The 10647-nt window shown below is 47.6% G+C and overlaps 1 pseudogene; it reads right to left on the bottom strand.

Moving 5' to 3' along the window:
* Nucleotides 1-9526, bottom strand: part of LOC119360666 — a 31896-nt pseudogene extending 22370 nt beyond the window's left edge.
* Nucleotides 9527-10647: the final 1121 nt, after the last annotated feature.

Here is a 10647-nt window from a genome sequence, read left to right as displayed (position 1 = left end):
CCCGCGCCCCGCGTCGGCCCCGCGAGGCCGCCCAGCCTCCCGTGCCGCCCTGCCCCTTCGCCCGGCCGCCGGCGCCGCCCGAGCTCGTCGCCGCGCTGGTGCGCCGCCGCGGCCTCCGCCCCGCCGCCCGGTGCCTCCCCGGCCCAGATCCGGCCGGATTTGGGGAAGGAGACCCCGGATCCGTCCATCCCCGGCCTCCTCCCAGCCTCTCCCTCGTCCTCCGGCCACCCTGGCCCCAACTCCGGCGAGACTCCGACGAGATCCGCCGCGGTTGACTTTTTCCCCGAGGTCCAAATTCTGCTAAGTCCCTAGTTCTGCAGTTATTTTCATGCCATGTTCGTTGTGCCGTATCTCTGCATCCGTAGCTCCGTTTCGTGCGTGTAATATGTCAAATTGTTCGTCTCGACGAGTACATCATTTCATTCCATTGCATCATGTTCATTTGAGGTCATCTTGATGTCCGAATCATCGTTGTAAGAGTGTTTCGTAATGTTTTCTGCTGTTTGTTATCAGAACGAGCTCTTTTGTCATTTTTGCCATGATTGATGTGTGCATCCTATGAGGTTGATGTCTACATATGTTTTGAACTATGCCATGACTTCTTTACAGTGGTGTATGGTATGTATTTTTGTGATCAATGTGGTGACTAGCACAAGCATGCAAACTAGACATCGTGATGATGCTGATTTTAGTTCCTGTTCTGCTGTAATTTTGATGCCATGTAAACATGATGCTACAGAGAGATCCATGCATATTTTGAGATACTTCATTAAGCGTGTTTTGAACATGTGGTTATTGTCTATCCATTCATGGCATTTGTTGCAATTATGGAGTGGTCTAGCATGTCATTTGAGTGCTCTACTTTTGCTTCAAAATGTTTTTTTGGCAGATTGTTTACATGTTATTCAATTTGGCCAAGCTTGCTATAGTTGATCCTTGCATGCTATGGACTTGTTCTTGACTTGTTTTGTTACACAAACATGTCTTCTTGATGATGCTATTCTTATCTTGTCATGCAATGACTTGTAGTGAGTGAATCGAGCTTGTTAAGTAGGGTTCATGATGTTGCTGTTTTGCTAGGCTGAATCTGTTATTTCGTGATGCTATATAAACATGCTTCTACTAATCATTCTATGCATAATATGGAGATGTTCTATAAACATGTTTTGATCTACATGTCATCCTCTATCCATCCATGCCTTTGGTTGCATTTATAGCTTGCTGTAGATTGTTCATATCTTGCTCCAAAGTTGCTTCATAATGTTGATGTCAGCCTGTTTACATTAAGTTCACTTGTTCCCATGTGTTTTGCTAGTGATCCATGCACCCTATGACCTTGATATTGCCATGCTTAGCTTTACAAATATGTCTTCTTACTGTTGGGTGCCTTGCCATGCCATGTTTTGCTCTGTAGTGAGTTGCACAAGCTCTTCTACATGCCTTCATAATTATGTTCCTTCCATGTTTGAATCTGTAATATAACTTGCTATGTTTACGTGGGTGCCATCATATTTTCTGATCCTTTTTGGCTTATGGTCACTAAGGGACTTTTGATCTATGCTTTGAGTAGATTCATGCCATGCCTTTGTTTGCCATGATAAGTTCCTGTAACATGTTGTTTGATAGCTCTGAATATTGCATCGTGATGTTAGTTTCTGCAAAGTCTGAAATTGTTATAACTTGCAATCTTACCATGTGTGTTTGAGCATGTTCTAGTGATTTCTGGAGTTAGCTCAGTGTTCATGTTTTGTTGTGCTTTACCTGTACATCATGCCCATGCCTTTTGTTATTATGTTGAGATGCTGTAGCATGTTGTTTTGGTGCTTGCAATATGCCTACTTGCTGTTTTGGACAGCTTGTCCTTTAAACTTGTTTCATGTGTGTGTGTTGAACCGTTGCTCCGTTTTGAGTGTGATCTATATGAAACTTGCTTAGAATTGCATGTAACTTCATATAATCATGTTGCATCCTTGTTTTGAGGTGTTTGCTTGATGTTTGGGTGCATTTTGCATCAATGCCATGTTTAACTTGTTTTGCTCATATCTTCTAGGCCGTAGCTCCGAACTTAATGAACTTTATATGTAACTTGACTAGAATCTCGTGTAGATCATCTTTGTGCATTTTAACTTGATGTTTAACAACTTGAACATAAGGTTTATTCAGATCTGGACCAATTTCGGAATTTGCATATGAGGACTTACCGGAATTGTTCTATGTTGTTCCCGGCCTCATTTAAACTTGCTTTGATGTGTTGTTCTTGTTTGCATCATCTTTTGCCAAGAGTAGCTTCATGTAGCTTTGTCATGTATCATGCTTGGTTGTGCATCATGTCTTGTTCATGTGTGGTGTGTTTACCATGTTGTGTGCTTCTTTTTGATAGTTCATGTTTCGTTGCGATCGTGAGGATTTGTTCGTCTACGGTTGGTTCGGCTTCATCCGTTCGTCTTCTTCATGGACTCGTTCTTCTTCCTAGCGGGATTTCAGGCAAGATGACCGCTACCCTGGATCTCACTACTATCATTGCTATGCTAGTTGCTTCGTTTTATCGCTATGCTGCGTTACCTATCTTTTGCTCCTCAAGCCATCCCAAATTGCCATGAACCTCTAACCTTTGACACCTTTCCTATGCAAACCGTTGATTGGCTATGTTACCGCTTTTGCTCAGCCCCTCTTATAGCGTTGTTAGTTGCAGGTGAAGTTGAAGATTTTTCCTTGGTGGACAGGATTTTGGTTGGGATATCACAATATCTCTTATATTATTAATGCATCTATATATTTGGTAAAGGGTGGAAGGCTCGGCCTTTTGCCTGGTGTTTTGTTCCACTCTTGCCGCCCTAGTTTCCGTCATACCGGTGTTATGTTCCCGGATTTTGCGTTCCTTACGCGGTCGGGTGATTTATAGGACCCCTTGACAGTTCGCTTTGAATAAAACTCCTCCAGCAAGGCCCAACCTTGGTTTTACCATTTGCCTCACCACCACCTATACCCTTCCCTTGGGTCGGCCAACCCAAGGGTCATCTTTATTTTAGCCCCCCCGGGCCAGTGCTTGTCTAAGTGTTGGTCCGAACTGAGCTGCCTGCGGGGCCACCTCGGGGCAACTTGAGGGTTGGTTTTACTCGTAGCTAGTCTCATCCGATGTTGCCCTGAGAACGAGATATGTGCAGCTCCTATCGGGATTTGTCGGCGCATCGGGCGGTTTGTTGGTCTTGTTTTACCATTGTCGAAATGTCTTGTAAACCGGGATTCCGAGTCTGATCGGGTCTTCCTGGGAGAAGGTCTATTCCTTCATTGATCGCGAGAGCTTGTCATGGACTAAGTTGGGACACCCCTGCAGGGTATAATCTTTCGAAAGTCGTGCCTGCGGTTATAGGCAGATGGGAATTTGTTAATGTCCGGTTGTAGATAACTTGACACCAGATCCGAATTAAAACGCATCAACCGCGTGTGTAGCCGTGATGGTCTCTTCTCGGCGGAGTCCGGGAAGTGAACACGGTTTCTGGGTTATGTTTGACGTAAGTAGGAGTTCAGGATCACTTCTTGATCATTACTAGTTGACGACCGTTCCGCTTGTTCTCTTCTCGCTCTTATCTGCGTATGTTAGCCACCATATATGCTTAGTCGCTGCTGCAGCCTCACCACTTTACCCCTTCCTTTCCTTTAAGCTTTGCTAGTCTTGATACCCATGGTAATGGGATTGCTGAGTCCTCGTGGCTCACAGATTACTACAACAATAGTTGCAGGTACAGGTTTTGCGATGATCATGACGCGAGAGCGATGCTTGCTTGCTTTGAGTTCTTCTTCTGCTTCTTCGATCAGGGGATAGGTTCCAGGTCGGCAGCCTAGGCTAGCATGGTGGATGTCGTTTGAGTTTCTGTTTGTATTTCATCCGTAGTCGGATGTTGCTCTTATGTATTGTGATGTTGTATTCGTGTGGCATTGTATGCCTATGTATGTATCCCCATCTATTATGTAATGTTGATGTAATGATATCCACCTTGCAAAAGCGTTTCAATATGCGGGTCTATCCTTGGTGGGACCTTCGAGTTCCTTTTGGATAGGGTCGCATATTGGGCGTGACAAGTTGGCGGCAACACAATGTTCAAGATCTTGGACCGAGGCTTGGGATCTAGGCGTGGCAGGGCGGAGGCCGGGGATGGACGGATCCGGGGTCTCCTTCCCCAAATCCAGCCGGATCTGGGCCGGGGAGGCACCGGGCGGCGGGGCGGAGGCCGCGGCGGCGCACCAGCGCGGCGATGAGCTCGGGCGGCACCGGCGGCCGGGCGAAGGGGCAGGGCGGCACGGGAGGCTGGGCGGCCTCGCGGGGCCGACGCGGGGCGCGGGGCGGAGGCGAGCGCCGGCCGGCGAGGGGCGGCACAGGGCTGGCCGGGGACGGGCGGCGCTGGCGGCGGAGGCCCGAGTGGCGGCGGCGGAGCGCTCGGCGTCGGAGCGGGCGGCGGAGCCGGGCCCCCGCGCTCCCCGCCGCCTCGGGCGCCGCCGTCCGCCGCCGGCGCGGCCCCGCGAGCTCGCCCCCCGCCGCCATCTCCTCCTCGCCGGAGCATCGCCCCGCCTCGCCGGCATCACGCCGAACCCCCCTGCCTTCCCCTCGATCCGGTGGGATCGGGAGGAGGAGCGACCCGTGGGCCCCGTGGCCTAGCTCCGACAGGCCCAGGCCCGGCCCAGCTCCCTCCTCCTCAACTGGGCTTAGCCCATGGTGAGCTACCTCTGTAAATCCCGCCCGTGCGCATTTTAAGTATTTGACGCTCATCTGTTTTTTTCTCGAAATTTGCCTAAGTCCCCAATCTGCAGTAATTTTCATGCCATGTTCGTCATGCCGTATCTCTGCATTCGTAGCTCCGTTTTGTGCGTGTAATATGTCAAATTGTTCGCCTCGACAAGTACATCATTTCATTCCATTGCATCATATTCATTTGAGGTCATCTAGATGCCTGAATCGTCATTGTAAGAGTGCTTCATAATGTTTTCTGCTGTCTGTTATCAGAACGAGCTCTTTTGTCATTTTTGCCATGATTGATGTGTGCATCCTATGAGGTTGATGTCTTCAGGTGTTTTGAACTATGCCATGTATTCTTTACAGAGGTGCTTGTCATGTATTTTTGTGATCAATGTGGTGACTAGCACAAGCATGCAAAGTAGGCTTCGTGTTAATGCTGATTTTAATTCCTGTTCTGCTGTAATTTTGATGCCATGTAAACATGATGCTACAGAGAGATCCATGCATATTTTGAGATACTTCAGTAAGGGTGTTTTGAACATGTGGTTATTGTCTATCCATTCATGGCATTTGTTGCAATTATGGAGTGGTCTAGCATGTCATTTGAGTGCTCTACTTTTGCTTCAAAATGTTTCCTGGCAGATTGTTTACATGTTATTCAATTTGGCCAAGCTTGCTATAGTTGATCCTTGCATGATATGGACTTGTTCTTGACTTGGTTTGTTACACAAACATGTCTTATTGATGATGCTATGCTTATATTGTCATGCAATGACTTGTGGTGAGTGAATCGAGCTTGTTAAGTAGTGTTAATGATGTTGCTGTGTTGCTAGGCTGAATCTGTTATTTCGTGATGCTATATAAACATGCTTCTACTAATCATTCTATGCATAATCTGGAGATGTTCTATAAACATGTTTTGATCTACATGTCATCCTCTATCCATCCATGCCCCTGGTTGCATTTATAGCTTTCCGTAGATTGTTCATATCTTGCTCCAAAGTTGCTTCATAATGTTGATGTCAACCTGTTTACATTAAGTTCACTTGTTCCCATGTGTTTTGCTAGTGATCCATGCACTCTATGACCTTGATATTGCCATGCTTAGCTTCACAAATATGTCTTCTTACTGTTGATTGCCTTTCCATGCCATGTTTTGCTCTGTAGTGAGTTGCACAAGCTCTTCTACATGCCTTCATAATTATGTTCCTGCCATGTTTGAATCTGTAATATAACTTGCTATGTCTACGTGGGTGCCATCATATTTTCCGATCCTTTTTGGCTTATGGTCAGTAAGGGACTCTTGTTCTATGCAATTAGTAGATTCATGCCATGCCTTTGTTTGCCATGATAAGTTCATGTAACATATTGTTTGATAGCTCTAAACATTGCATCGTGATGTTATTTTCTGCAAAGTCTGAAATTGTTATAACTTGCAATCTTACCATGTGTGTTTGAGTATGTTCTAGTGATTTCTGGAGATAGCTCAGTGTTCATGTTTTGTAATGCATTACTTGTACATCATGCCCATGACTTCTGTTTTCTTGTTGGGGTGCTGTAGCATGTTGTTTTGATGCTTGCAATATGCCTAGTTGCTGTTTTGGACAGATTATTGCTATAACTTGTTTCATGTGTGTGTTGAACTGTTGCTCCGTTTTGAGTGTGTTCTATATGAAATTTGCTTAGAATTGCATGTAGTTTCATATTATAATGTTGCATTCATGTTTTGAGGTGTTTGCTTGATGTTTGGGTGCTTTTTGCATCAATGCCATGTTTAACTTGTTTTGCTCATGTCTTCTAGGCCGTAGCTCCGAATTAAATGAACTTTATATGTAACTTGACTAGAATCTCGTGTAGATCATCTTGGTGCATCTTAACTTGCTGTTTAACAACTTGAACATAAGGTTTATTCAGATCTGGACCAATTTCGAAATTTGCATATGAGGACTTACCGGAATTGTTATATGTTGTTCCCGGCCTCATTTAAACTTGCCTTGATGTGTTGTTCTTGTTTGCATCATCTCTTGCCATGAGTAGCTTCATGTAGCTTTGTCATGCATCATGCTTGTTCGTGCATCATGCCTTGTTCATGTGTGGTGTGTTTACTATATTGTGTGCTTCTTTTCGATAGTTCCCGTTTCGTTGTGATCGTGAGGATTCGTTCATCTACGCTTGGTTCGTCTTTGTGGTTTCATCTTCTTCATGGACTCGTTCTTTTTCCTTGCGGGATTTCAGGCAAGATGACCGCTACCCTGGATCTCACTACTATCATTGCTATGCTAGTTGCTTCGTTCTATCACTATGCTGCGTTACCTATCTTTTGCTCCTCAAGCCATCCCAAATTGCCATGAACCTCTAACCTTTGACACCTTTCCTATGCAAACCGTTGATTGGCTATGTTACCGCTTTTGCTCAGCCCCTCTTATAGCGTTGTTAGTTGCAGGTGAAGTTGAAGATTTCTCCTTGGTGGACAGGATTTTGGTTGGGATATCACAATATCTCTTATATTATTAATGCATCTATATATTTGGTAAAGGGTGGAAGGCTCGGCCTTTTGCCTGGTGTTTTGTTCCACTCTTGCCGCCCTAGTTTCCGTCATACCGGTGTTATGTTCCCGGATTTTGCGTTCCTTACGCGGTCGGGTGATTTATTGGACCCCCTTGACAGTTCGCTTTGAATAAAACTCCTCCAGCAAGGCCCAACCTTGGTTTTACCATTTGCCTCACCACCACCTATCCCTTTCCCTTGGGTCGGCCAACCCGAGGGTCATCTTTATTTTAGCCCCCCCCGGGCCAGTGCTTGTCTAAGTGTTGGTCCGAACCGAGCGATGTCCGGCGCCCCCTGGGCAACCAGGGTCTATGCCAACCCGACGTCTTGCTCATCCGGTGTGCCCTGAGAACGAGATATGTGCAGCTCCTATCGGGATTTGTCAGCACAACGGGAGGCTTTGCTGGTCTTGTTTTACCATTGTCAAAACATCTTGTAAACCGGGATTCCGAGTCTGATCGGGTCTTCCTGGGAGAAGGTCTATTCCTTCATTGATCGCGAGAGCTTGTCATGGACTAAGTTGGGACACCCCTGCAGGGTATAATCTTTTGAAAGCCGTGCCTGTGGTTATAGGCAGATGGGAATTTGTTAATGTCCGGTTGTAGATAACTTGACACCAGATCCGAATTAAAACGCATCAACCGCGTGTGTAGCCGTGATGGTCTCTTCTCAGCAGAGTCCGGGAAGTGAACACGGTTTCTGGGTTATGTTTGACGTAAGTAGGAGTTCAGGATCACTTCTTGATCATTACTAGTTGACGACCGTTCCGCTTGTTCTCTTCTCGCTCTTATCTGCGTATGTTAGCCACCATATATGCTTAGTCCCTGCTGCAGCCTCACCACTTTACCCCTTCCTTTCCTTTAAGCTTTGCTAGTCTTGATACCCATGGTAATGGGATTGCTGAGTCCTCGTGGCTCACAGATTACTACAACCACAGTTGCAGGTACAGGTTATGCGATGATCATGATGCGAGAGCGATGCTTGCTTGTGTTGAGTTCTTCTTCTGCTTCTTCTTCGATCAGGGGATAGGTTCCAGGTCGGCAGCCTGGGCTAGCAGGGTGGATGTCGTTTGAGTTTCTGTTTGTGTTTCATCCGTAGTCGGATGATGCTCTTATGTATTGTATTGCTGTATTCATGTGGCATTGTATGCCTTATGTATGTATCCCCATCTATTATGTAATGTTGATGTAATGATATCCACCTTGCAAAAGCGTTTCAATATGCGGGTCTATCCTTGGTGGGACCTTCGAGTTCCTTTTGGATAGGGTCGCATATTGGGCGTGACAAGTTGGCGGCAACACAATGTTCAAGATCTTGGACCGAGGCTTGGGATCTAGGCGTGGCAGGGCGGGAAGCTTGAAGAAGTCAAGCGTCGGGGCGGGTCCGTCGAAGCTGAAACTCCATCCAAGGACAGAGTGGTGATTGTCACCGGGAGTACCGCTAGAAGCAGAAAAGCCGACGTACATTTCGTCCACCATGACCGTGGAGAGATCAATAACCTCGGAGAGCAGAGGATTCCTGGGCCTTGGTACCTGCACAGGTGCTAATGTCACATTGATTCACCTGGCTTGGGCGTCGTAGTCCACCCACACCTGCATCGGCCTGCGGCTGTTCAACCTCAGATCTTGGAAGGCGCCGTTCTCGTTGTTGTAGTACCCAGCCGGCTTGGCCTGCCGTGAGACGAGGCTGTTGACGTCGATGCCGACGTGGTTTCTGTCGATGTCGCGGAACGCGACGTCCATGATGGTGTCGAGCTCGACCGCCAGGATGCGGTTGCTCGCCGTGCCGTTTGTCGCGTTGAGGAGGCCCATGTACCGCCCGCCGTTCGCAGCCGAGAGGTTTGAGGTCGGAGCGACCATGAACGCAAGCCCGTAGCTGGTCAGGCCATCGTACCTGGACGAAATGGCAAACACGAAGGTCACGGAGAAGGACCGCGCCATGGTGGTGCTATTCGTCGTTGTGGTGGAACTTTCGAGGAACTGGAGTGGCGCGGGGTGGAAGGCCTGGCCCGTGTTCGCGGACTCCGTGTCGGTGAGCAGCAGGAGGCCGTTGGGCACGACGGTGGCGAGGCCATCCAGCGTAAGGTTCGCTGTGGCGAAGCCTTGGTAGGCGAACTCGCCGTCTTCCGCCGCTAGAGCCACCTCTCCGTCGAGGCTCAGGCTCAGCAGGAGGAGCAAACCAAGCGCGAGCAGAGACTGAGAAAGCATGGCGCCTTGTCACACTTGCAAGGAGGAGCTAGCAGACCAAGGTTCTTCTTCTGACGTTGTTGATGGGTGATTGGAGCCTTGCAGGCTTGGTTTTCTAGCTTTGGGCTGTGGAAACTACACTGAGGAGGACGTATTTTGACAAGGAATACCATTTTTCTTGAGTATCTTTCGCAGTGACCCTTTAGCTAGGTACTATAATAAGCACCGTGCCGCGCGGGGCAAGGCAAGGAGCGTTCGTCGTTGCACGTGGAAGAAAGCAAGAAAATAAGGGGGAGGGTACCTCCTGTGGCCGATACCGGAAATGATTTTCTGTGTGCTGAAACGTTGAATTCAACGTAATACGTCTGCCTCGTACTACTACGAATTTATTTTTTTGCGGGGTGTACTACTACGAATTACAACGCAATACGTCTGCCTCGTACTACTATGAATGATAGATAGGCCTGCTACAGTTAATTTTTTTTGATAAAGGGCGCTTTTATTATCTCGAAATGTAGCATCATGCGGATATAAAATATTATGAGTAACACCCGACCCCTGCATAACTAGGATGCACACAGCCCAACACGAAAAGTCTGACAAAATAAATGAAAAAAACGACAAATTGGCAACAGTAGAGTCCTATAGACCGACACTATGCCTATGTCGCAAGGGATGGTGCATCGATCCGGAGATTATGCTGCCACCCATGTTGGGTAAAAACCACCGTAGCCAGCTGCTCCAACCGCGTACACACCGCCTTGAACAACGGTTGGTACTCCACTTGTTGTAGCGTAGACCACGTACGAAGCGAGTGCGTACAACGGAAAATAACCTGCAAAGGAGAAGCATTTTTATCATTGAAAACCAAATCATTTTACATAGCCAAAGCAACCATAGTAAGGCGTATGCTCCCACCCATATTAGCCTGCTACAGTTAATGGCTATCTGCTCCCATGGAGTCCATGTTCTCCACCTCGTCGTCTATGTATGTCTACTACCTGGCCATGGGCAGCCCGGCCCGAACGGCCTGACCCGATGCGGACCCAAAAAGGCCGACCCAACCTTGCCCATGGGCCAGGCCTAGGCCTAGATTTTGAGCCTGATGGCTGGGCTGGGCCGGGATCGAGCTTGTCGTATTTGCAATTTAAGGAAGAGGCCTAGTCCGAGGCCCAACGGGCT

This window comes from Triticum dicoccoides, chromosome 2B (assembly GCF_002162155.2).
Source record: "Triticum dicoccoides isolate Atlit2015 ecotype Zavitan chromosome 2B, WEW_v2.0, whole genome shotgun sequence".
Lineage (NCBI taxonomy): Eukaryota > Viridiplantae > Streptophyta > Magnoliopsida > Poales > Poaceae > Triticum > Triticum dicoccoides.
Note: the sequence above shows the minus strand (reverse complement) of the source record. Positions and strands in the feature narration are given on the sequence as shown.